At 35.7% G+C, this 26,629-nt stretch overlaps 1 protein-coding gene and 1 long non-coding RNA gene across 2 annotated transcripts in view; one reads left to right on the plus strand and one right to left on the minus strand.

The window, feature by feature from the left end:
• GPR158 (G protein-coupled receptor 158) overlaps positions 1-26,629 on the minus strand; it is a 450,005-nt gene that overhangs the window by 362,465 nt on the left and 60,911 nt on the right. The gene's annotated exons all lie outside the window — the stretch shown is intronic.
• Positions 1,180-22,069, plus strand: LOC113921466. Its single transcript, XR_003519698.2, has 4 exons — positions 1,180-1,584; positions 2,271-2,349; positions 18,246-18,338; positions 21,978-22,069. It is a non-coding gene; the product is annotated as an uncharacterized LOC113921466 (long non-coding RNA).

Consider the following 26,629-nt stretch of genomic DNA (forward strand, 5'->3'; position numbering starts at 1 on the left):
CAAATCCCATGAAATTATGATGTTGACATATGCATGGATCTCCTCTATAATTCTAGGAGCTCAGCCTTGATTCAAATAAGTTCTGGATAAAATTTTAAAAGTCTAGTACATCCATGGATAATCCTCCTCTCATGTTGCAATTTGAAAGAACATTTGCTGTTCTATTTCTTTGCCTCACAAAGCAGCCAACACTTTTCCTCCAAATTATGCTTCCCCTCCCCATCCAATCTCTGATTGCTGTGTTTATCCTACTATATTTTGACTGTTTCTATTTCCATTCCATTTTGTACAGGAGGACCAACTTCTGTCTTGATGAATGAATCTCCTGAGAGAAGTAATCCATTTTTATAAACATTCTGGGAAGGTAATTTCCGCTCAAAATAGAAAGCTGACATTTGTACATCTTTCTGTCTATATTTATGGATTGACTTAACCAAAAAGCATATAAATAGGAGATGGGGTCTTGAGACAGGATGGAGAAAAACAGCTCGAGAGAAATGGGCAAAGAAGGAAAGAAAAACAAAGGAGAGGAAATGAAAAATATAGAAAATACAAAATAAATCATCTGCCAAAGCAGTGAGACACTATGCCATCTCTATTATCCAAATATGCAGTAAATCAAAAATTTCCCTAGCTAAGAAAATGTGACAGGAGAATCAAAAGAGCAAATAAGCAAACAATATATTACTAAAAATAGCACTTCAGAAGTTTAACAAGAATTTCGAAAACTCAACCTTAAGTGATTTTAACTGTTTGACAACATTACTAAATTACATTAATACCACTGAACTAAGTAGTTATGTTATCCTGTAATTCAGAAACAATTCTTTGCCCTCTGATCATTAGGTGCCCTCACTGACCACTGTTGGTTCAGAGAGCTACCCTATGAGCTTTCTGATGACAAGAAGTATACAAGCCGGTTTGTTTAAGGTGACCCAGGAGGCATTTGTTAATCACGAAAGAACAAACTGAGGGCACTACTGGGTATTTTTGCCCAAAAGGAATGTATCATGATAATGTGATATCCCGACTCTAACTTAAATATTCTGGAATAGAACCTTGTATAGGCAGCATTCTAAAGTCCTTGGTTTCTACAGCCACATAATAAACCCTTAACTTCACCTGCCATATGACAAATGTGTGATGAGAATGAATGGAACAGAGTATGTTCATCACCACTCCAAGGAACACCACCTAAAACAGACAACTCTCCAAAAATTGGACAGTATGTAAATAAGATATCTTCCTATGATATTTCTTTCATTCAATATTTGAGTGACTATTATGCTAAGCATTGTGCTAAGAACTGAAGATAAAATTAGGGGCAGAACAGACACATACGGCTGGGAGTTTAATGGAAAAAACAGACACAAGCAAAATCATCATAGAAATGTGAAATTTAAAATTATTATAACACTATGAAGAAACATTTGCCATGAGCGCAAATAACAGGAAAACCAAACCTAGTCTGAAGTCAGAAGCTTCTGTAAGGAAACACTGGCTTGAACAGAGAGAACTGAAGGAGAAAGTGAGCCAACTACATAAGAACAGGAGAGAGACATCCAAGAAGAGTTAACTGGGCATGTAAGTTTCCTGGGTGTGAAAGAGTGTGGAACACTGGAGGAGCCAAGAGAAAGCCCAGTCATTGTCAGTGGGGCAAGAAGAGCATTGAGATTAACATAAAGCAGTGGTCAGGGCCAAAGCATGCAGGAACTTTGTTAAGTCATGATGAGGATTTTGAACTTCATCCTAAAAGGAGTGATGGCATCAAAAACTAAGCAGAAGAATGGCATATCAGCCTCCTAACTCTCTTAACTGCAGGGAAAAGAACAGAGCAGATGGGACAGCAATACATATAAAGATATCCATTAGAAAATTTAAGTTTGGGGTAATTTCAACAGAGGTGCGGCTGGGTGGGTAGTAAGAAAAGTAGACAAAAATATTTATGAGATAAAATAAACAGGACTTGGATAAGGTGATGAGGAAGAGGGAGAGATAAAGGAAAACTGTAGCTTTCCGGCCTACCTAATCTGAGAGATGGTGGAATCATTCACTTGCATAGAAAGCATGGAAGAGGACTAGATTGGAACAGGGTGGCATTTCTGAGATCAGTTCAGGGTATGTTGGGTCTGAAGTGCCTGTGGTACATCCAAACGTAAATGGTTTGTCTGCACAGACTTCTGGCCTTGTTGCCTAGCCCTTCTTGTCTCTCCTCCCCATGTACTTTAAGCCTGCCTTCCAGGAATTCCAAATGTTTCTCTATTTTACAGAAAAATTCAACTGTACCAATTCTACTTCCAAACATAGCTGCAAGCCTTCTCCTGCAAACAGGAAAAAAAAAAAATCAAGGTATGTAGGCAAAACAGAAGAGCATTTATTCTCCAGAAACACAAAAAACTGATAGAGTTCTTCTGGCAAAACCACCTTCTTTGGAAGGCTCATATGGTTTTGAGGGTTTTTTCCAGTTTTATTAAGATATCATTAACATATATCCCTATTTAAGGTGTACAGCAAAATGATGTGACTTACATATATCATGAAATGATGACTGCAATAAGGTTAGCCAACATCTATTATCTCATATAGACACACAAAAAAAGAAAAAGAAAAAATAATTTCTCCTTGTGATGAAAAATCTCCTTGTGATCTCTTTGTGATCCGTTCTCTTAATAGCTTCCCTATATATATTATACAGTCATGTTATTTATAGTCATCATGCCTAGTACTGATTTATCTTATAACTGGAAATTTGTATCTTTTGACCGTTTTCCTTTTTGAGCTCTTTTTCTAGGAGTTAGGGGTTTTTTTGTTTGCTTAAATTATACATACAAATAAAATCACATGGTATTTGTCTTTCTCTAACTTATTTCACTTAGCACAGTGTCCTGTAGGTCCAACCATGTTGTAAAGAATTTCCCCATTTTTTTATGACTGAATAATATTCCACTGTGTATCTATACTGTATTTTCTTTATCCATTCATCTGTTGATGGAGAGTTAGGTTGTTTCCATTTCCTGGCTATTATCAATAATCTTGCTCTGAACTTGGGGGTACAGATATCTCTTTGACAGTGTTTCATTTCCCTCAGATATATTCCCAGAAGTGGAATTGCTGGATCATATGGTAGTTATATTTTTAATTTTCTGAGGATCCTCCATACTGTTTTTCACAGTGGCTGTACCAATTTATAATCCTACTAACAGGGCACAATGGTACCCTTTTTCTTCATATCCTTTCTAAACTTGTTATCTTTTGTCTTTTGATGGTGGCCATCCTTATAGGTATGAAGTGATATCTCATTGTGGTTTCAACTGCATTTCCCTGATTAGTAACATTAGGCATCTTCTCATGTACCTGTTGGCCATTCATATGTCTTCTTTAGAAAAATGCCTACTCAGGACCTTTGTTCATTTTCAAATTTGGATTATTTTTTGCTATTGAGTTGTATGAGATATTTATATATTTTGGATATTAACTCCTTATCAGATACATGGTTTGCAAATATTTTTTCCCATTTCATAGGTTGTCTTTTCACTTTGTTCATATGGTTTTATTTTTTTTTAAAGATTTTATTTATTTATTTGAGAGAGAGAATGAGATAGAGAGAGAGCATGAGAGGGGAGAGGGTCAGAGGGAGAAGCAGACTCCCCGCCGAGCAGGGAGCCTGACGTGGGACCCGATCCCGGGACTCCAGGATCATGACCTGAGCTGAAGGCAGTCGCTTAACCAACTGAGCCACCCAGGCGCCCGTTCATATGGTTTTAAATAGCAATTCTGCCTTTTTACTCTAAGTGTGTAACAATGTGCAAATTAATCTTTCTGAAGCTACAATGGAGTATACCTAAAGTATTTTATTTTACACCTTCATGAACATATGTTTAAAATCTAAAATGTCCAGAATCCACTTCAAGTTCCCCTATTTCCCTATATGAACCATCTGTTCTATTCAAAATAAAGTGAATCTTTCAATTAATTAATGTTAAATATTACAAGACATTCACTGATTTGCTAAAAAAAATGGAATGTCAACCATGTGCTAGGTCCTAGGTCAGAGTATTGAGATGTTAAGGTAAAAAGAGAAGGTTATATAACTTCCATTTTATATGTGAAGAAAATGAGACAAGAAAAAAATTTAATTTGCTTAAAGTCACAAGCAATTTTTTAAGCAAGTTATTGGCAAAAGGCTAAAGCCCAGGTTTCTTGGTTCCCACCTTACAGATCATCAAAAACCAAGTAACAAAAGGACATATGCATCACCTTAAATTATTTAGGAATTTTCTACCACAGCTCACAGATTTTTCCAAAGTTTCTTCTTTACTTGAAAACAATTTACTGAATACCAATGAAATTTTATTGACTTATTTGATCCTCACTGTCAAGGCAAAGATTGGCAACTTAGTTACCTCATGACTAACCTATTCTTCTATATCCTACTCTAGTTTCTGCCTCCATTTCCATGTGAACTATAGAGGTCTGAACACAAAAACAGATACTATGTTGATGGCCTTCTAGAAGAACTGAAAGAAAAGGGTCCACCTAGAAGATACTGCCAGGTGTCATACTGTCTGCTACTAGTGTATTTTTAATGTTTTTCATTGGGAATACTGATTCATAGCTTTTGGGGGAAGGGTCCGCTTAACTGAGGTACAATTTACATACAAAAAATTCACCAACTTTAAGTATATAATTCAATGAGTCTTAACAAATATAAATTTGTAAGCTCTTAGGATCACAGATCTCATTTATGAATCTGATTTAATCCATGAAGACTCTCCCTTTAAAAAGGCATACATACCCAATATGTTATATAAAATTGCAACGAGTTCACAGATATTCTAAAGCTTATCTATGTACCCTCATAGATAGGTCCTGGGTTAAGAACCTTTGGTCCCAGGTTAAGTATTCCCTTATGAGAATTACATTCAAGTAAACATTCTTCTCAGATTGAACAGTGTGCTCTTTATCCTATTCATAAGATAAAGAGTATTTTTTGTATCTCACTTGATTAAGTATTCACTTGATCTCATATATAAAGTATTCAGAAAGTTCTGTTGCGCAATACTGAAATGTATATTCAGGTTACATATAAAAGACACTTTTTGCATATGGTCCACTTGAAAATACTGCTTACAAAAACAAAAACACACTTATGCTTCGGTAGCATAAGGACTGGTCAGTACTCCCCACAATTCTAGTTTGTACTAATTTTAAATTATTCTAGTAAATATTTCTACTTGTAGTGGAAGACATGTAGTGGAATAAGTTTAAAACATCTAATTTTTATAAAACCTCCACCTCTTTGGGTGATTCTGCAATTCAGTTAACTCAAATAACATTTACTTAGCACTTCCAATGTGCAAAGTATGTTAGATTTAGGGGAGGACACACACAAAAGGAATGAATCCCTACTCACCTATTTTCAAAAATTATATCCACAAATTTGGGTTCTATCATTAAATATGTAAAAAGAACATTGCTCTTATTCAGAACAACGCTGGGTTCAACCACAAATCCAAAACAAAGGGTAGGTTTCATGAAGAAAAGCTTGTCAAATTAAAAGACACATTTGTAACAGTGAAATTATGGTAAGGTTATGAACTTCTTTCTTACATACTGTTCCAAAATAGTTCCATGACAATGATAACATACAACCTTCATAAATGTTGTAGGTATTTTTTATATATGATGCTTTTTAAACCCTGATTGATATTTCATTTTAATCATTTTTGTTTTCATGCTATAATGCATATAATCAACTACAGAAAAGAGGTTTAAGTCACATTTGATTGAAATTTAAAGAGGACTAGAGGGTAGAAAGATGAAACAGAAGAGAAGTAACACCATCTCTCTTAAGTATATTTTCTTAAATGGCCAAATGAAAGGTACTGCCAATTATAGTTTAATCCAAATAAATTACTTAACTTAGTGTCACAATTAAGATAAGACTATCACTGAATGTAAATTAAACACTTTGAAAGAGATGCCAGATTAAAATCTTTACTCCCATTTTCAGGGACAAAAAGGAATTCTCTATGTGATTCTTTCCAGGACCATTCTCACACTCATCATCAAAAAATATTTATGAGATTATAAACTGCTCGCAGCATTTTATAAAACATTATTGTTCAATCATTCAACACATATTTATTGAAAGCAGCTATTATTTAGAGAGTTTATTTGCCAACCTATATGCTAAGCTTAACTTTTGTCTCTATAATAAGAAAAAGAAACAAGTTTCTCAGGAAGCTGAAAACACAGACACTTGAAACCACACTGTATTCGTGTGTAATAGTGGATCTTAATTTGTTTAACTGCATTAAAACTCAGTGATCCAAGGGGCGCCTGGGTGGCTCAGTTGGTTAAGTGTCTGCCTTCAGCTCAGGTCATGATCTCAGTGTCCTGGGATGGAGCCCCGCATTGGGCTCCCTGCTCAGCGGGGAGTCTGCTTGTCCCTCTCCCTCCCCCAACCCCCTCAATTCATGCTCTCTTTCTCAAACAAATAAATAAAATCTTAAAAAAAAAAACAGTGATCCAATTATGGTATGGCCAACAATACACTACAAATCAATTCTCTCCTGCTCTTCAGATCCATTTGGACTTTTTCGGCCCTTCATAGCAAAGGCCTACAAAGGCATTCATTCCACCTTCTATATATTGGCTATTTCCTGGACACTGGGAATAAAATGCTGTTTCCTCCTCACAAACAAGGCCCCACCACCATGCAGTGAAAGACAACTATTAGTCAAATAATTACATTTAAAAATGTAAATTAAAAACTGAGGTGACTGCCCTGAAAGAAAGAAACTTCAGTTTATGATTGCCTTTAACAAACGTCCTTAATGGTCAGAGCAAGGTTCCTGAATGTGAAGACTGAGCTGAGATCTGAAGGCTGAGTAGGATTAACTAGGAAAAGAGTGGGAGTTTGGAAGGATGGGGAGTGAAGAAAAGATTTCAGATAAAGAAAGAACGTGTCCTTAAAAATCCAGTATGGCTGCAACAGAGAAAGTGAAGAGTGTGATAAATCATATCAACCCAAGAATACTGATCTTTATTCAAATAATAACATAAAGCCACTGATAACGTTTTAAGCAGATTGTCATTTTGAAAATACCACTCTGGCATCAAAGTAGAGACTGGATTTTGGGGGGAGAAAAGATCAGGAACAGTTCTGAACAAAATCAAAAAGGAAAGTTTTGTTTTCAGAGCCCCCACTATCCTAGTTCTTCTGCCAAAAAATTCTATCTAGGATCAGCCTGTCGGTAGAATTCCAGTTTTCCTACCTGTTCTCTTCTCCTTTGTAGTCAGTTGAGAGGTCTTTCATTCTCTCACTGCCTTGCTATGAGCTTTCTACAATTAACTAATCAGAGCTAAGTGCTTAGAGATCCATGAAGCATGTCATCTCTCCCATTTCTTGCTGTAAGTCATTATTTTAAGAGAGAAAAATACCTTAACATATTGTATTAAGATAGGTTAGCTTATACTAACTCATTAAAAAAATAATTTACCTTTAAAAAATTAATCCTGAAATCCAAATGGATTTACACAAGAAAATTTTATTTTTCATTCATATTACATGCCCAACTCAAGTCTGTTGAAGACTGCTCTACGTGGCCACTTACAGATCCAGGATATGAGACATTTCTCCACTTTGAAATTGCACTACCTGGAACACATGTTCTTGCTGACTGTAGCAGGAGAAGGGAGGGTGTGATATATTTTATGCCAGCAATAAATGCTTGGGCTTAGAAATAACACACATAATTTCTGCTCACAGCCCATTTTCCATTGTCCAGACCAATACACAGCTCAACCTGAATGTAAGTAGGTACAATCTTCTGTGGTCTTAGAAGAGAAGAACTAGATACTGGGAAACATTAACAAAGCCTAATATATACTAAGAAAACACTTGTTATTCTCCTCAAAAGAATCTCATATTTTAAGACATTCCATCTATAAGAACAAACAACAAAAACCCTGCTTTTAAGTATAATTCATTTCAATGAGCTACACTGAAGGATTGATAAATACAGACAAAAGCAAAGCAATGTACTGTCTTAACACATGTATGTAGCCTTATCCTGAGTAAATATACCATTTCGGTTAGGCTTCTAGAAATATTAAAAATAGGTCACAGGGTCAATTCTAGTTTCAATCAAGCATGAACCCCATAGATAGCACTGGAGACTAGAAAAAGGTACTCTTTTAGATATCACTGTGACAAGTTTCAAGAACATTATCTTGGCTTAGGAAGAATTTGCTTGATACTACTGGCACAGGTAATCAAAATGAAAAAAAAAATAAAAACAAAAACAAAAACACTGTGATACCAGTGTAGCAACCCATGCCAAACTCTTTCATTGCCCCTTGTTCCAGTCCTCTCTGTTGTATAACAAACCACCCCAAATCCTTGGGGCTTCAAACAAGAATATTTTGTTCCCACTCGTAGTTCTGTGTGTTGATTAGGGTCCCCTGGGCAGCTCTTGTTTAGGTTCTTTTAGGCAGCGGGCCTGGAGTCATGTGAAGGCTTGACTGGTCTGGACACCCAAGGTACTTCCATACTCACATGTCTGGTACTTCAGCTGGGATGGCTGTAATAGCTGTGAACTGGACAAATATATATGCACGTGTATGTATACATATTTTCTTCCCAAGTGACTCCTTCAAATGCCTTGCTTGAGCAGCCTTGCAGAATGCAAGTCTCAAGATTAGCTGGACTTTTAACATGGCAGCTGGCTTCCCCAGAGCAAGCATCCCAAGAAATCAGGGCAGAAGTTGCAGGACTTCTTACAACCTGGCTTTAAAATATGTACATTATCAATCTGGTTACAAAGAGCCAGCCCAGATTCAATGTGTAAAAGACTAGACAAGGGCATAAACACCGGACGGTATGATTCATTGGGAGGGAGGGATATTTGGAAAATAGTTACCACATAACTGGTTTGGGAAATAAGAGCCATTGTCAAAAACACCTGATGTGTGACAATTAGGGATGGCTTTCTTGAAAATAACAGAAATATGTTCAATAAGATGAAAATTCAGGTCTCCAAATACCAAAAGATAGCATTAACCAACAGATAACATTTAAAGATTTTATTTGTGTGTGTGTGTGTGTGTGTGTGTGTGTGCGCGCGCGCACACACACATGCACACGAGCAGAAGGAGTGGTAGAGAGAGGGGGAGAGAGAGAGAGAGAATCCCAAGCAGACTCAGGGCTCAGCAGAGAGCCAGAGGTGGGGCTCGATCTCAAAACCCTAAGATCATGACCTGAGCCAAAACCAGGAGTCGGAGGCTTAACCGACTGAGACACCCAGTGCCCCTTTCTTTTTTTAAAGATTTTATTTATTTATTTTATTTTAGAGAGCCAAAAGATAACACATATAAAATTTATCACACCATGTACTGGAACTTACAGCCATTTCTAGGCACATAGGATCATCACACAGCAACAGAACTTTCGAAAAATAGTAAAAAGCATCTTTAAGCATGAAATAAAATTATAACAGCATCTTTGAAAAGGAACTAAGTCTATTAACATGTCAGAAAAATCATTTCACAGGATCTGGAAATAAGAGCTTTCTCCTAGGTTTCTTTTATCCATACTCCTTTTCTCCTGAAACTCAAACGTAAAATACTGAAAAGTGACTCAGAATGTCTTCCAAAGTGCACTGCAATCATTAATTAGTTATTCCACACAATGTTCCCCTGAGGAGAATAATGATAATTGTCCATTATTATGGAAAGAAATAGCAGGCTTCTAAAGACCAACTTGCTCAAAGAATGTGATTTTTCTCTAAAGCTTTCCAGACCACAACTCCCACCATTAAATCATGAGATATCTGCCATTCGTAGTTAAGCCATCTGTTCATTTGGGGAGATATCTTCTATCTTGTAGACACTAAAATTAATGTGCTAAACTAACCATTTGCTAATATTGTAGCTAGATCTCTGTTTACTCTACTTGGTTCCAAGCCCTAAAAGATAAGCTCCAGAAAGTGAAACAACTTGTTTTACTTGCAGGAAATGTCATGATTACTTCCCTTGAAGAAATAATTATAAATTTATAATTGTGTCACATTTTTAGATGCTCTAAGAATTACATTAAAGCCATAAAACACAGCATTTAATAACATGTTATGGTTAATTAACATACTCTGACCTAGAACAAAATCTGGTGACAACCATACCTCTCTGTTTCACAACATCTGGCCTAGCGGCTCTTGTTATTTATTTTCTCCTCTTTTATCACCTCCAAAGGGAAAAGGGTGATGGTAGTCATAGTGGTTAAAATCATGGATCACTTTACAAATAAAACAGAGTGCTTTTCTGAACAAATCTGCATTATTCAAAAAGATAACTGACTCTGCCATGTTAATTGACTCTAATTTATTCCACTGAAATTACATCATTTTCTGTGCTAAACTATTCATAATCTAAGCATATCACACACTGATTTGCTGAGACTCTGAAACTAGTCTATCAGAATTAATTAGCAAATTAGAGAGACTTTGCATCAAAAATTTCTCAGCAGAGGAAAACAAAATTGCATCAGCATACTGTGAAAGATACAAAAGAAAAAAATAGAATGTTGTAAAGAAAAATAAAACCAGCTGAACATTTTTTAATCCAGTTGACCACAGGTAGAGTAGATTTAGTTATACAGAAGCATATTGGTTTGAAGAGGATCAAGAGCATTGGAATTGTGAATGTGGTCACCTGGCCTCAAAAGTAAAATGTCTGGCTGAGGAAAGTGCAAAGGCAGGTGAATAGGAATAGACATGAATCGAAATGGGCAGCCAGATTTTAAGGAGTTGTTCTTAACCTTGACTTTACAATGGAATCCTGAGGGAGCTTTAAAAATTACTGATGTCTCAGATATTCTAATCTAATTTATCTGGAGTGGATATTCTAATCTAGTTTATCTGGAGTGTGGCCTGAGCATCAGGATTTTTAAAAGCTTCCTGGGTGGTTTCAATGTGCAGCAAAGTTTGAGAAATACTGATTTAAAGTTTAGCCATGGTCAAGTAGGCTAGAGCTCAGGACAGGAGGCTGTCACCATAATCAATCAAAGGGGAAATACTGGTTTTGGTAATATAGCAGAACTGATGTTGACAGAATCTCTTCCTAGTATAGCACAACTAAAAATGCCAAATAAAAGGTTCTTAAAAATTTTCTCTAATGCATTGCCCGTCTGACAAGAAATTAAGAGAACTCCTCAAAGGCCAGAATAAAAACAAAGCACAAATCCTCCGAAATAAGTAGCCTGGGAACTGGCAGTTGCTTTGAAGTATATGGCAATTCTTGCTAACCTAGATCCTGAGTTTTAATCAGCTACATATAAAAAAACAGAAGACAAAACCAAAGACCCTTTTAGAATGGAAGGTCAAACTAGAGAAGCTCCCTTAAGCCTGATGCATTTAAAGGATGACATCCTCAGAACATGTGCATGGGGGGAGAAGAGAAACCCAAAAACTATCCCACCAAAAGAATAATGCCAGTCATTCTTAGCCTTAACTCTGGATTCTTTGGGAAAAAAGAAAAAAGTCTACATTGCATAGGAATTCATATTAACTGAGTGGTCTAAAAAGTCACAGGCCAAAAGTTAGTTTGAAGGGGTCCTGAGATGACAGTGACCACACTAGCAAAAGCAATTCTTCTCTTGAAAGAACACACTTTGATCCAGGCTTAAAAGATACCTACAGATGATATTCTGAGAGATATGGCTCCCCAATACAAGAAAAAATAAGCTTCTGTGAGAGTCAGGAGGAAAAAAGATAAAGAATCAAACCTAAAACTCTAATTATCAGATATAGCAAATTCCTTTACCTAATAAAGTATATTTTCCAAACAAAAAAATTACCACAAATATCATACACAGTAGTGAAAAAGTTGAATCATTCTTTAAAAAGCAAGGAAAATACAAGGGTTCATTACTTCTAATCATGATCATACTAGAGGCTGTAGTCAGTGAAATAAGATAAATAAAAAATATGAGGAGTGGAAAGAAACAAAACTGTCATTGTGCAAAGACAATAAACCCAAAGAAAAGCATTAGAATTATTAAGAGTTAAGCTGGTAAATCAGCATGTAAATTCTGATTGAAATTCTACACATCAACAATTGTTAGAAAATGCAATTTTTAGAAAGATACCATTTACCACAGTAACACCAAAGTTGGGTAACTAGGAATAAGTCTAAAAAGTGATGTGCAAGACCTAAGAGAACACTATAAACTTTAGTGTAAGATATTAAAGATGACCCAAATAAAAGGAGAGGTAAATAGGAATAGGAATACAATATTCTAATCTTAGTTTTCCCCAAGTGGATGTAATACAATTCAATCAAATTCTAAATGGACTTTTTATAGCACTCAAGTTGATTTTTTAAGATTCATGTAGAAGAGGGGTAGCCAAAAGAGGACAAGACACATCTAAAGAAGAGTCAGGAGGGAGTTTTTGCCCTGCCAGATATCAAACCTTGTAATAAAGCTATAAATAACTAGGAAGTGGGACGGCAGAACAGGAACAAACAACTAAAAGAATAAAAAAATACAGAGCCTCAAAACAGACTCACACATATGTGGAAATGTTATACAACAAAGCAGATGCTGGACATCAATGGGAAAAGAAACAAAAATGTATCTGAGACAATTAGTCACCCATATTGGAGGCTGGCACACTATAGTCCATGGGCCAAATCAAGTAAGACTCCTGCTCATTCATTCAAGTTTTGTCCTTGGTTGCTTTTGGGCTACAATGGCAGAGTTAAATATTACAACAGGGCCCATATGACCCGAAAAGCCTGAAATATTTACTATTTTGTCCTTTACAGAAAGTTTGCTGACCCCTGATTGATGTTTAAAAAAAAATTAGAATGAATTCCTACGTTCTGCCGCAACAAAAATCGCATCCAAGTAGACAAATAAATAGAAATGGTGAAATTTTAAAACTCATAGAAGAAATTACAGAAAAATATTTCTATGATTTTGGGGTAAGAAAGGATTTGTTTTAAAAGATGCAAAAAGCACAAATCATAAAAATCTAAAGTTTTTAAACAGCTAATAGAATTAACTTTGGTTCCTCAAAGGCCCTAGGAGTTGTGATCAAGAGAATTTTTAAAATACAACCCACAATCAAACAGAAGATAATCACATTAAGCCACCAAAGGATTTATATATACTTAAATCCTAAAAATCAATAATACGAGCAACATAAAAGGCAAATAGAAAAAAGAAAACAAAACAGTCATTTTACCATGTAGTAGAAACAAAAATGATCAATTAACATAAGAATAAAAAGTTTATCTCATTAGTAGGCAGGGAAATGAAAATTGAAACCACAATGAGATGCCATTTCACATCCTCCATATAAATCAAAATTAAAGAATTAGTCAATACCAAAGGCTGTGGATGTGGCAGAGCACTAGAACTCCCACAACGCTGGTGAGAATACAAATTGGTAGAGCCACTGCAGGAAACACTTTGGCACTACAGATAGAAGGAAATCCAAGGAAATCCATCTAGTGTGTGACCCAGCAGTAACCTTACTTAGAGGAATTCTTGCACACATGCACCAGGACATAGGTCTAAGAATGCTTACTAAAGCACTATTCTTGATAGAAGAAAAAAAAAAGTGGGGGGTGGGACTGAAAACAATATAAATGTTCACTGACCACAGAATTGTTAAATAAAATATGGTATATTTATATGGAAACATAGTACGCAACATCAAAATTGAATGAATGAATATAGCTACCCACATCCATAAGGATAAATATAAAAATTTATATTAAACAAAATAAGTATAAATTGCAAAAAATATAAGTATAAATTGCAAAAATCAAAACTAAAAATGTTATTTAGAAATATACATATAATGTAAACTATGAAAAAAAGCAAAGAAACATTTGAAACTTTTCTTAAAAATCTCCCTTATAAAAGAGAGTAGGCAGTAGCAAGAAGATGCATTTTGGGAGAAACTCATAGGAGGTTTCAAACATTTATTTTAGAAGCTGAATGGTATTTACATGGATCTTCATATTATTGTTGTTGATATTATTACTAACTCTGTTAAGATACATTATATACATTCATTTATATGCATACTAGGTTTCATAATAAAATAAGAAAAAAGGGAGGAAGGGAGAGAAGGGAGGGAGAAAATGAGGAAGTCAGTCTAGCAGCCGTGTTTAAAGGCTAAAAGAGGTCTCTGGTTCAACAGACATTTTGAAGCACTCTTGTTTTTTAAGCTAGAATATTAAGATATAGGAATTATTATAGTGCTTATAATGCAGCTAAGTTTTATATTAAGTATATTTTGAATGCAGAAATAAATGAATAAATGAATGAGCAAATGCATGCCTGCATGCATTATGTAACGATGATCTAGCACCCTGAAAGAGCAGTTTCTTACACCTAGTTTAAGAATCTGCCTCAAGTTTTTTGTCTTAAATGTTTTAGACCTCTTCATTTAGTTCTCGGTACCAAGGGAAATTCTCTGGTAGCTAAAAGTATCTCAAGGAATCAGCTTGCTAGAGACTAGATTATTTTTATTAAATATACAGCCTTGGAATCAACTGGTAAAATCACATTTTACTCCCATTTTGAAGAAGAAAGGCATTTATACAACCCCCAAATTCAGGAGGCATATAAGAAAGCAAGAATAAGCCACAGACGGGAGAATTTTTCATACTCTTCATTTTCCCTAATCCTGTTGGACAGAAGACAAGGCTTGGTTGAAGGACAAGAAACTTGCAAAACAAGACTAATTGTATAAGTAGACATGCCCATATGAAAATGGACCTACATCACTTAAAAACTGCAGCTAAAAATTAAGGACGTTCAAAATAGACACTGATACAAATTAATGACATAACATGAATGCAAAGAGATTTATATGTAATAAGCACAATACAAAAAATGTTAATTCATAAATAGGTATAAAAGATGCTTTCAAACCTTGAGAAATTATTTTGGATACATCAGAAAAGGAAAAAAATAGAGAGAGCAGATGCAGTTTACTCAACTCTGTTGATTAAAAGACAGGGCAGGATTATTACCTCCCATACTTTTAAATACCCCATCAGCTTTTTCTGGCAACCATACACTACAATTAGCTCACATGGAATTCAATGTTAACCACAATTTTTAAGTCTTCTTTCATACTTAAGACATATGCTAAGCCATCTATTCACCAATCTGTACCTGAGACAATGTTTTTTATTTAGGAAAAACAGCAATGTAGAGCTTTCTATTTATACCTATCAAACTTTATCTTGTTAAATTCAGTCAACTGCTTTTATTCTGTTAGAATATTTTTTGGATCTCAATTCTGTAACTGTAATACATTTACCAATGCTATTAGTTTTTTTTCATCTGTAGATTTGCTGAGCATATGTATATGTTTAACTAGGGCATGGAATAGGACAACCAGGGAGGATAACTAAAGCACTCTACTTTTAAAGATCAGATTCTCCATATAGAATACATGATAAGGTATACTACATTCAGATTCTTGAACATTATCTCTAAATAAACATACATCTTTTTCTAAATATCTTCATATTATTTTCAAGTCATTATAGCAATTTTCTTTTTAAACATTTATTTATTTTAGAGAGAGAGAGTGGGGAGATGGGGCAAAGGGAGAGGCAGAGGGAAACAAGAAAACTCTGTGCTGAGCACGGAGCCGGATTCAGGGCTCAATCCCACAACTCTGAGATCACAACCTGAGCCAAAACCAAGAGTCAGACACTCAAACGACTTTGCCACCCAGGTGCCCCTGTAATAGTAATTAAAGAAGTTATTTAATATTTATTTTGCTGCTAAAAATACATTTTTTAAGAAGCCCAAAGCACTCACTAATTGTATAACAAGGGCTATGGATAATAAATCCTGATGGCAGCCACAGGGTTATTGTAGTTATAGACCCATAAGCCTCTAGTCACAGCACTCACTAATACATCTTTTACTCAGCACTTTGATCCTACCCCCTTTTACACACATTCTTTTCATAATTTTGTCCCCCTTGAGTATGGACAGGTCTGTAAATATGTCAAATTTTACTCCCAAGATTAAGTTATGTTATATGATAAAGACAAAGGAATTTTGTGATATAATCTTGAGTGAGTCAAAAGAGAGATTATTTTAATTATTCTTAATTAGGCAAGAGTTATTCAAAATAGACTGGAATTCGGGGCGCCTGGGTGGCTCAGTTGGTTAAGCGACTGCCTTCGGCTCAGGTCATGATCCTGGAGTCCCAGGATCGAGTCCCGCATCGGACTCCCTGCTCAGCAGGGAGTCTGCTTCTCCCTCTGACCTTCCTCCCTCTCATGTACTCTCTCTCTCTCATTCTCTCTCTCAAATAAACAAAATCTTTAAAAAAAAAAAAAAAGAAGTGCCAAATGGCACATTTAAAAAAAAAAAAATAGACTGGAATTCAAATACAGAAGAGATTCTCCTCCTAGCTCGGAAGAACTAATCCTTTACGTTCTAAAAGAACTATATGGCTAGAACCTGGACAGCTCCCCTAAGAGCTGAGAGTGACCTCTGGCTGACAGCAAGAAAACAGGGTCCTCAGTCCTACAACCACAAGAAAGTAAGTTCAGCTAATAACTTGAATGGGCTTTGAAGAAGACCCCAAACTCCTGGTAAGACCACAACCCCAGGTAATACTCTTGAGACCTGCTGAGACCCTGGGCAGAGGACCCACCTACAGAAACTGAGATCATAAATTTTTATTGTTATAAACTATCACCTTTGTGGTAATTTATTATGCAGCAATACAAAATTAATACAGCATACAAGAAATAAGACAGTCATTTTGGCCCTGCCACCAAACAATGTATCTGGTAATTAATTGCACAAAGCTAAATCAAGATACACTGAAAGCTATAAGGGAACCTGGGAGAAAAACAAAATTCAGCTATCACTGTTAAAATTATCTGCAGGGAGCAGTACTGAATTACTGTTGCTCCCAATAAAAGAGCTATTTGCAGAGAGAGAGAGACAGAGACACAGAGACAGAGGGGGAGAAAAAATGAATATGAATCATTCACACAACTGGAGAGGCTGATGAAAATAGCATCCAGGAATAGCAGGAGTCCAGACCCATAGAACACTTGATGTCATTACAAAACCTGCAGCAAGAATTTCCAGGAAGTAACAGACTCAGCAGGACTACACCTAAGACTTTCTATGTTGATTTTAAGGACTAAGCATTAAAGTAGTTGTGCCTCCAAATTAGCTAACTCTCTCAAAAAAGTAGGTTTATAATTTATCTAGTAGTTAGATATTTTTAAAAGAGGAGAAAGTCAGTTTGCTAACACCTTTAGAAATAATCAGTAATCACATTATACCAATACACTTTCAAAAGCATTTTTAGTCTCTAGACAAACAATACTCAACTGCTTTCTAACAAAAACAGCAAAGTATTCTGAATCTAGATCTTTAAAATGTTGTGCTTTTCCCACTGCCCTTCTTGAAATTCCTTGTTTTATTGTATATAATGTAATGTAATAATATCAATGCAATAATAGTATTAGAAGTAGAATTTATTTTTTCACTTCTAAACTATTCATTATTTTATAATTTACTGAATTCCGATGAACTTACTCTTTTATAAGGCTTTCAGAACTTTGATTCAGTCACTGCCAAAATATCTAAAGAAATTTACCAACTATCCAAAAAAATAAGCAAACCAAAATTCCTTAGTAACAATACTATTTTAAATCTAAACAGTTATGTTTTCGTCAAGACATGAGAAGCTTTGCTCTTCAGGATCTGCTACATTACATAGTATTTTTAAAAACCCATTTTTAGAGTCAATATTGGTTTACATGGTTTTGTAAATCAATTTGTTGTGTTTGACCATAAAGAAAAACACTTTTGTCAAGGCATCTTTGTGGATGTCTCAACAGAATAAAATAACTAACTTGCACAGGCAGCCTTGGTTTTTAGTGTTTTATAAATACAACAAAGAGCCAAAGCCCAAAATACAGGTGGCAGCATAAATCCTTAAAAAATACCATGTTCCTTAGTCCTTAGCCACAGAAGTTCTCTTTCATAATCCAAAAGTGAATGGCATACAATAGTCAAAGCTCTTGGATCCATACACACATTATCCTTCCATTGGAAAAAGCAAGCTAAATGCTAATTAGACTTGAAACAATCATTTGTAAATGGTTTCTACAGTTTTATGGTTTCCACAGTTTTACCTCTGATGGACTGGTGTTTTGTTGTTGTTATTTAGAGATCAGGAAACACTGACCTGATGGAGAGAGGATATTCATCTAGCAGCTCTACTGCAGATATTCTACCGACCCTCTCATGTCCTTTCACGCAGGTGTGTAAAGGAGACCCTCTTACAGAAAAGAGATTATGGCTTCCCTGGGTGTGGCCTGAGGCCTTAGTCCTGGATGCTGGTCTTCAGTGTTGCTTTGTACTTCCCTGTGATCTCCTTGGGTAACAGCACAGGACCTGGCACCAGACCCGGGTCCACCTCACAGATGTACTCCTACAGGCAGTACTTTTAGGGGTCAAAGTGGGCCGGGTGAGAAAGCTGCTTTTTCTCCTGCTGCTCTTCCTAGAGGATTTCCTCGTTCTTCCCCAATTAATTTTATATATAATGACTAAATTGGCAAAAAGCAGTGGGCAATATTCAGTTTGCTTATTTTGTCCCAAGGCAAATTTCATAATTTTCTATCAAAAGGAAAACTCCTCTTTCTCAGTTCTCCTATCAACAATTCAAAGCCACTTTATACATCATTAATTACAGCATAGCCCAGAAACTGGATACACACACACACACACACACACACACACACACACACACAACATATCCCTGACTGACACTGGGGCAAAGGCTTTCCATGAGGTTAAGGGGGCTCATTCCACCCTTTTTATTAAAGAACTGGCTCTCAAAAAATAGATCACTTTAGAGTAGAATTGTCATCAGGAGAGACATGGCTGTGTACCAAGGGTAGCCCTGCCTGCTTTTAATAGGCAAGACTAAAGCAAAAAATAAATAAGAAAAAAAACCTTGTATTTAAAAAAATCCAAAATAATTTTGGTGTATCTTTCAATAATAATGCCTAATGTAATGTCAAAATAGCTACTGTAAACATTTCATAACTTTCATCCATATCTGATATACTTCTTCAATGTTTTCAAGATTTATAATTGATTTCATAATCAGTATCATCTCCCACTCTGCTCAATATTTCTTAAAAATTATAAAAGGTAACACCTGTTATTCACATTTCAAATATAGTTTCCAAAATGTCAGGAGAGAGGATAGTCAAAGTGGGAACTAATTAAACTGCACTTTTGTCTACTCTTTAAAAAGTTCCATGACAGGAGTTTAGTAAGCAATCTTTTTAAATGTTTGGTTTTCTTTTTTTAAGAATTTTGCCACAACCTTGGAAATTATCAATGTTGTCACAAACCAAGATTGAGAATCACAGTCTTACACCCACCCAACCCACACAAACATTCATACACACAATGGAACTAGAATTCAATTTCAGCTGAAGAATGAGTTATATACCAGAAATAGATCAACAGGTTACTATAAATGGTTTTCTTTTGTTTTCTTTTTTCAATCCTTTCTGCCTCTTCTCTGAACACTCTAACCATAGGTACCATGGTCCTATGACTCACTCAGAGGACTCACTGACAGGAGCCCTAGCCTGAGCCAGGAGCCACCCCTGAAGACCTGACCTAGGATGGGCCTCTTCAGTGTGTCCCTGAGACAGGTCATTTGGTGAACAACTGTACCAATTACCCTCTTGGGCTCCTCTTTTACTTCCCTTTCCATTGAATTAGCATTCCTTTTGGATATCTTCATGAACAAAGATGCTTTTAAACACATTTGCTTGTCCTTCTCCAAGAGCAATTACAGAACTAGTAGTTCAGAGAAAGTCTAGTTTAGAAATAAAAATTCTAAAGCAATGACTAAAAGGTAATGCCCAAGGACCGGTAAATGTTATTTCAAAGTTTGCGGAGAACTATAGCATTAATGAATCAAAGTGACCACAGCAGGCCCAGAATCATTTGCGGTGCCAAAATAAACATGCATCTCTGGATAAGTAAACCAACAACCCAAGAGAATGAAGGTTAAATGCAGCAGTACTAACTTCAAGAACCAAAAACACCTAGGGTACAAAGAGGTAAGAATCCCAAGATGATGACTATCTCCATTATCAGGAGCATCAAACCTTCTTCATGATAACTGTTGTTCATGACTCTCCAACATTTATCCAGAATGGTGTTAGGGTCAAAGGCATCCCTGTTCTTCAAGCCTCTTACTACATCATGGCTGAGAACTAAGCTGTCTAGCATGCCTGCAGCTAAGCCTGAGATGTGGAATGAGAACTCAGATCTGCTTTTAGATCCGTACCTCGCCCACTGTGCAGAGCAGCTGACGGAATACAAAGTAGCAAACAACAGCAGATACTTCCAGATTCCTCTGAATTTCTATATACCTTCCCTGATCTTGCTGGATGTCACTTTCTGCATTCTATGAATTATATCCACATAAGCATCACTTACAGTGTTTTTAACTTTTTGCATGTATACTGTACTCCTATCTTAAAAGCTGGTGGGCAGAAAAAGATCATACAAAGAAGATGCATCAGCTCCTACTCTAGGTTATCTCTGGTTTTGCTTGACAAATGGGGCACACAGTCCTAGGAAGTGACTGAAGAATATAAAAAGAGATACTATGACTACCAAATACACGAAGGTTGAAAGAGTAATGATAATAGCAGAGTGGTGTAATCCACCACAGGAGCCTTTTGATTATGAGCTAAGCAAGGGTAGTTACTTATTTTCTTTAACCCAGATAATTAAAAAAACGAAATGTCCATGAACATATGGACAGAAAGGATGACTCCTGTTCTAAGTACATGGGGCAAGGTTCAAACTGTTGAGACTCAGGATTGGAAAATTAGGCCTCCAAAAGCCTGGAAACATCTACTACCCATCAGTTCTCTCCCAACAGTATTTAGCATTTCCTGTCTCCTTTCTTCCTACTTCACTTGCTATAATCATGTAGAAACAAGAGAATAAATAATTATTTTGTCTTCTATATATAAACATTTATGCTAAACATAAAGGACCCATAAAGGAAATCCTCAAGTCACTTAATCTTACCAGAGATGGAGGATTCGTAAGTTCAAAGATCCATTAAATAAACAATTTATTGATTACCCATTTTGTGTCAAGCAACATATCCCTGACTGGCACTGGGGACACATTAATGAACAAGGAATGTAATCCAGTTAGAAGAGCATGATATAATAGGGACTACAGACACAATTAAATAAAAGTTCATGTGCTATGAAAAATACTCAGTGCTATGAGAACTTATATTAAGGAGATCTCCCTTTGGTATCAAAAAATGTTTTCCCAGAGCAAGTGATATTTAACCTGGTTTTTAAAAATGAGTAAACATCAGGCAGAGGAGACACAGGATCATATGCACTCAATTATGTTTAACTGACTCATTTTGCTCAAAAACATCACGTGAGGGGTATGTAATTTCGGAAAAGCTTTACAAAACAGATCCATTTAAGATGAGCTCTGAAACACATATAGTAATTTACAAGCAGAATGCATGCTTAAAGACAAAACTGAGTGGCATAATATAGAAAACTCTTTCCATTTTAGAGCAAAATATAGCTTGCTTCTATTGATGATCAATGAAGTAATAGGGTTTGAACTGGGCTTTGAAGAATTAGCAAACTTAATAAGGGTAAAATAAAATTCAAGACACAGTAAACATAGTAAGTACAGAGCTAGAAAAGGAATTTTTATGACACGTGAAAGACTGTATGGTTTGAGAAGTTCCTGGAAGGGAGGTTAGTCGGCTAAATCAACTAAAATCAACGTAGATGGCTTGAGAGCCACAGTGACATAATTACACTTGATCTAACAGCAATAAGAACTCATTGTCCGCTGCTGTCTTCTGTCTCAACTTCAGTTTTGTGAACTATGTCTAAGACCTGTCACATTACAAAAGCTATGAATTCCAGATCTGGTATGGGAATGGATATGGCCAGGAACTGGGCATCTCATTGAGCATCAAGGTAAGTACCAAGGCTAAATTCTGGGAGTTACAATGAGGAACAATGTGCAGACCCACTGCATTTATTTCTATTTGGATAAGTCTTTTTTTTTAAGATTTTATTTATTTATTTGAGAGACAGAGTGCAAGCAGGGGGAGGAGAGGCAGAAGGAGAAGCAGACTCCCCTGCTGAGCAGGGAGCCTGACACCAGCCTCCATCCCAGGACCCTGGGATCACGACTTGAGCCAAAGGCAGATGCTAAACGATGGAGCCACCCAGGCACACAGTGAGTCTTTTTTTTTTTTTTAAGATTTATTTATTTGAGAGAGAGAGTGAGAGTGGGGATAGGGGTCAAGGGAGAGGGAGAGAGAGAGAATCTTAGGCAGGCTCCATGCTCAGCACAGAGCCAGATGCAGGGCTCAATCCCATGACCCTGAGATCATGACCTGAGCCAAAATCAAGAGTTGGACACTTAACCAACTGAGCCAACCAGGCACCTGTTTGGATGAGTCTTAAAACTCCTTTCATGATGCATAATTTCTGAGATTCCCTGTATATGACAGTAATCTCTGCTAATTCAGGTTTCATTGATTAAAAATACAGTAAAGAGAAAGAACATACAAAAGTTATTGAGTTAAAATAAATAATTTTTCTTCTGCAAATTAGTATAGTATTAACCTTAATTAAAATAAAATCCAACCTATATCTAAAACATTTCAAATCAAATAAAGGAAAGGATTATCTGAAGAGACAAAGTGGGCGATAACTAATCCAAAAATCAGCCTCAAAGTTTTTGCTAACATTTAGTTCTAGTAAGTTATGCTTTTTTCCTATTAACTCTTTCTATATACCTCATTCATTTATCTGTAAGTACAGACAAAGAAGATTAAGAATTATATGGAGAAATCTTAATCTCAATCCAGCTTTCCCCAAGGAATTTAATCATTCAGAAAATACTGAGGTTATCTGTTTGTATAACTTAGTTTATATTTTTAGATTTTAAAAAAGTATATGATTTTAACTCATGGCTTCATACTGCCATGAAATTAATGGCCACCTTTCTACTGCCCAGAGTTTGAAATTTTATTTTATTTCAGTATCCAGTGCCTTCCATGAAGCTTCTGAGACAGCTTAATGAAATAAAGATTCACCAGGTCTATTGCCAATATTTGTCTACATCTGTGGATTAATTACTCTAAGTGTGGCCTCGGTTGCATTATTCTATCAATAGAGCAGCAGCTGCTGCCTCCTGTTTAGGGTTTCCCTACAAATTCCACAAATCCATATGACAACTGAAAGGTCCTTTAAATTGGTCATTTTCTTGGAAAACTGACATGTTTAGTTTGTATAAACATTTCATTCATTCAAGACATTAACTTAGTCATTCAGCCAATATCTGGTAAATACATACCAGAGATTGGTTCTCAACAATTTCCTAAAACACTTAAAAATGCCTCCACCAAGATGTCTTACCTAATGGGCCTAGCTATAGAAAAATGTGTTTGAATTGTCCAACAACTATCCAAGTGACATAAGAATTGTACCAAATTCAAAAATTTGTTGAACATTCTAAGTTTACTGAAGTACAGAAAACCATATAACAAAATAAGGAAGCGGAGAAGAGTTATCTTATTCTTATGAAAGTGCAAATTCAGCACTGGATAATAACTGAGTTAAAAGTTACACAGGGAAAACAAAAAGTCCAGAAATTTACTTAGCACAAAAAGTAGCTAACACCCAAATATTATTTTCAGAATTCAGTCACTTTTCCTACCTTTATTGAAAATATGAGGAATTCATTTAAAGGAAAAAGTTTACTTAACCTCTTAACTACCAAAGGAATGTTAAAAAAAAATTGAGGGGCACCTGGGTGATGCAGTCAAATAAGCTTCCAACTCTTGGTTTTGGCTCAGGTCATGATCTCAGGGTCCTGGGATTGAGCCCTGGGGCTCTATGAGATTTTCTCTCCCTCTGCCCCTCCCCCTCATTCTCTCTCTCTCTCCTTCTCTCTCAAATAAATAAATAAATCTTTTTAAAAAATTGAGAATGTTAGTCAAAATCAGTTGGGTGTCAATCATTTATCAATTTACTTATTTTCTGGTGAGAATGTTTAAGATCTACTGTCAGCAACTTTCAGTGTACAATGACTGTTATTAACTATAGTCACCATGCTGTATATTAATTAGAACATTGTTCTTATAAAAGTTTGTGCCCTTCGTCCTGCACATTCCCATTTCTCTCTCCCTCTCAGACTCTGGCAAGCACCATACTATGATGTTTCTATGAAACTGGTTTTGTTTTGTTTTTTAGATTCCATATACAAGTGATACCAGACAGTATTTGTCTTTCTCTCTCTGTATTATTTCACTTAGCATAATGCCATCCAGATTCATTCACGTTGTCCCAAATGAGAGGATTTCCTTCTTTATTATGGCTAAATAATATTCCATTGTACATACCACATTTTTTAATCCAACTCTCCATTGAAGAATATTTAGGTTGTTTCCATATCTTTGCTACTATGAATAATGTTGCAACGAAGGTAAGAGTGCAGTATCACTTCAAGATACTGACTTCATTTCCTATGGTTATTTACCCTAGAGTGGGATTGCTGGATCATACAGTAGTTGTATTTTTAATTTTTTGAAGAACCACTACATTGTTTCCCATAATGGCTGTACAATTTACATTCCAACCTACAGTGCATAACAATTCCCTTTCCTCCACATCCTTCCCAATACTTGTAATCTCTTGACTTTTTTTTAAAAATAGCCATCCTAACACATGTAAGAAGATATCTCAAAGTGGTTTTGATTTTCACTTCCCTGATGATTTGAGATGCTGAGCACCCTTTCATGAACCTATTGCCCATTTGGTATATCTTCTTTGGAAAAATAATATTAATGTCCTTTGTTCATTTTTTTAATTTTTTTATTATGTTATGTTAATCACTATACATTACATTGTTCATTTTTAAATTGGATGATTTGTTTTTTGCTATTGAGTTGTATGAGTTCTTTATATAGTTTGGCTATTAACCCATTATCAGATACAGGATTTGCAAATATTTTCTTCCATTTTGTAGGTTGTCTTTTAAATTTATTGTTTCCTTTGCTGCACAGAAGCTCTTTAGTTTAATTTAGCCCCAACTGTTTAACTTTTGTTCCATGTACTTTTGGTGTCTTACCCAAGAAATCATTGCCAAGACCAATGTCAAGGAGATTTTTCCCTATGTTTTCTCCTAGGAGTTTTAGGCTCTCAGGTCTTACAATTAAGTCTTTAATTCACTTTGAGTTAATTTTTATAAATAGTATAAGATAGAGGTTCATTTTCATTCTTTCACATGGGGATATCCAGTTTTCCCAATATCATTTACTGAAGAGAGCATCTTTCCCCATGCGTGTTCTTGACACCCTCGTCAAAATTAGTTGACTATATATGAGTGGGTTTATTTCTGGGCTCTCTATTCTGTTCCACTGGTCTACATGACTTTTTTTAATGCCAGTACCATAATGTCTTGATTACTATAACTTTGTAATACATTTTGAAACCAGGGAAGTGTGATGCCTCCAGCTTTGTTTTCTTTCTCAAAACTGCTTTGTCTATTCAGGGTCTTCTATGGTTCCATACAAATTTTATTATTGTTATGTTAATCACCATACATAACATCATTAGTTTTTGATGTAGTGTTCCGTGATTCATTGTTTGTGTGTAACACCCAGTGCTCCACGCAGAATGTGCCCTCTTTAATACCCATCCCCAGGCTAACCCATCCCCCCCCTCTAGAACCCTCAGTTTGTTTTTCAGAGTCCAGTCTCTCATGGTTCGTCTCCCCCTCTGATTTCCCCCCTTCATTCTTCCCCTCCTGCTATCTTCCTCTTTTTTTTTTTAACATATAACGTATTATTTGTTTCAGAGGTTCCATACAAATTTTAAGATATTTTTTTCCATTCCTGTAAAATATGCCATTGGAATTTTAATAGGGATTGCACTGAATCTGCACATCACTGGATAGTATAGGCATTTTCATAATATTAATTCTTCCAAACCAAGAACAAGGATATTTTCCTAATTATTTGTGTATCCCTCAATTTCATTAATCATTGCCTTACAGTTTTCAGTTTACAGGTCATTCACCTCTTTGGTTAAATTTATTCCTAGTCATTTTATTGTTTTTGATGCTATTGTTAATGGGTTGCTTTCTTAATTTCTCTTCAGATAGTTCATTGTTAGTGTATAGAAATGCAACTGATTGGGTGTTATACGCAAACAATGAATCATGGAACACTACATCAAAAACTAATGATGTAATGTATGGTGATTAACATAATAAAATAATTTAAAAAAAGAAATGCAACTGATTTTTGTATGTTGATTATGTATCCTGAAATTCTACTGAATTCCTCTATCAGGTCTAACAGTTTTTTGATGGAATATTTAAGATTTTCTTCATATAAGATCATGTCATCTCAAACAGGGACAATTTTACTTCTCCCTTTCCAATTAAGATGTCTTTTATTTTCTTGCCTAATTGCATTGCTAGGACTTGCAGTACTATATTGAATAG

The sequence above is a fragment of the Zalophus californianus genome, chromosome 9, assembly GCF_009762305.2.
Source record: "Zalophus californianus isolate mZalCal1 chromosome 9, mZalCal1.pri.v2, whole genome shotgun sequence".
Taxonomy (NCBI): Eukaryota; Metazoa; Chordata; class Mammalia; order Carnivora; family Otariidae; genus Zalophus; species Zalophus californianus.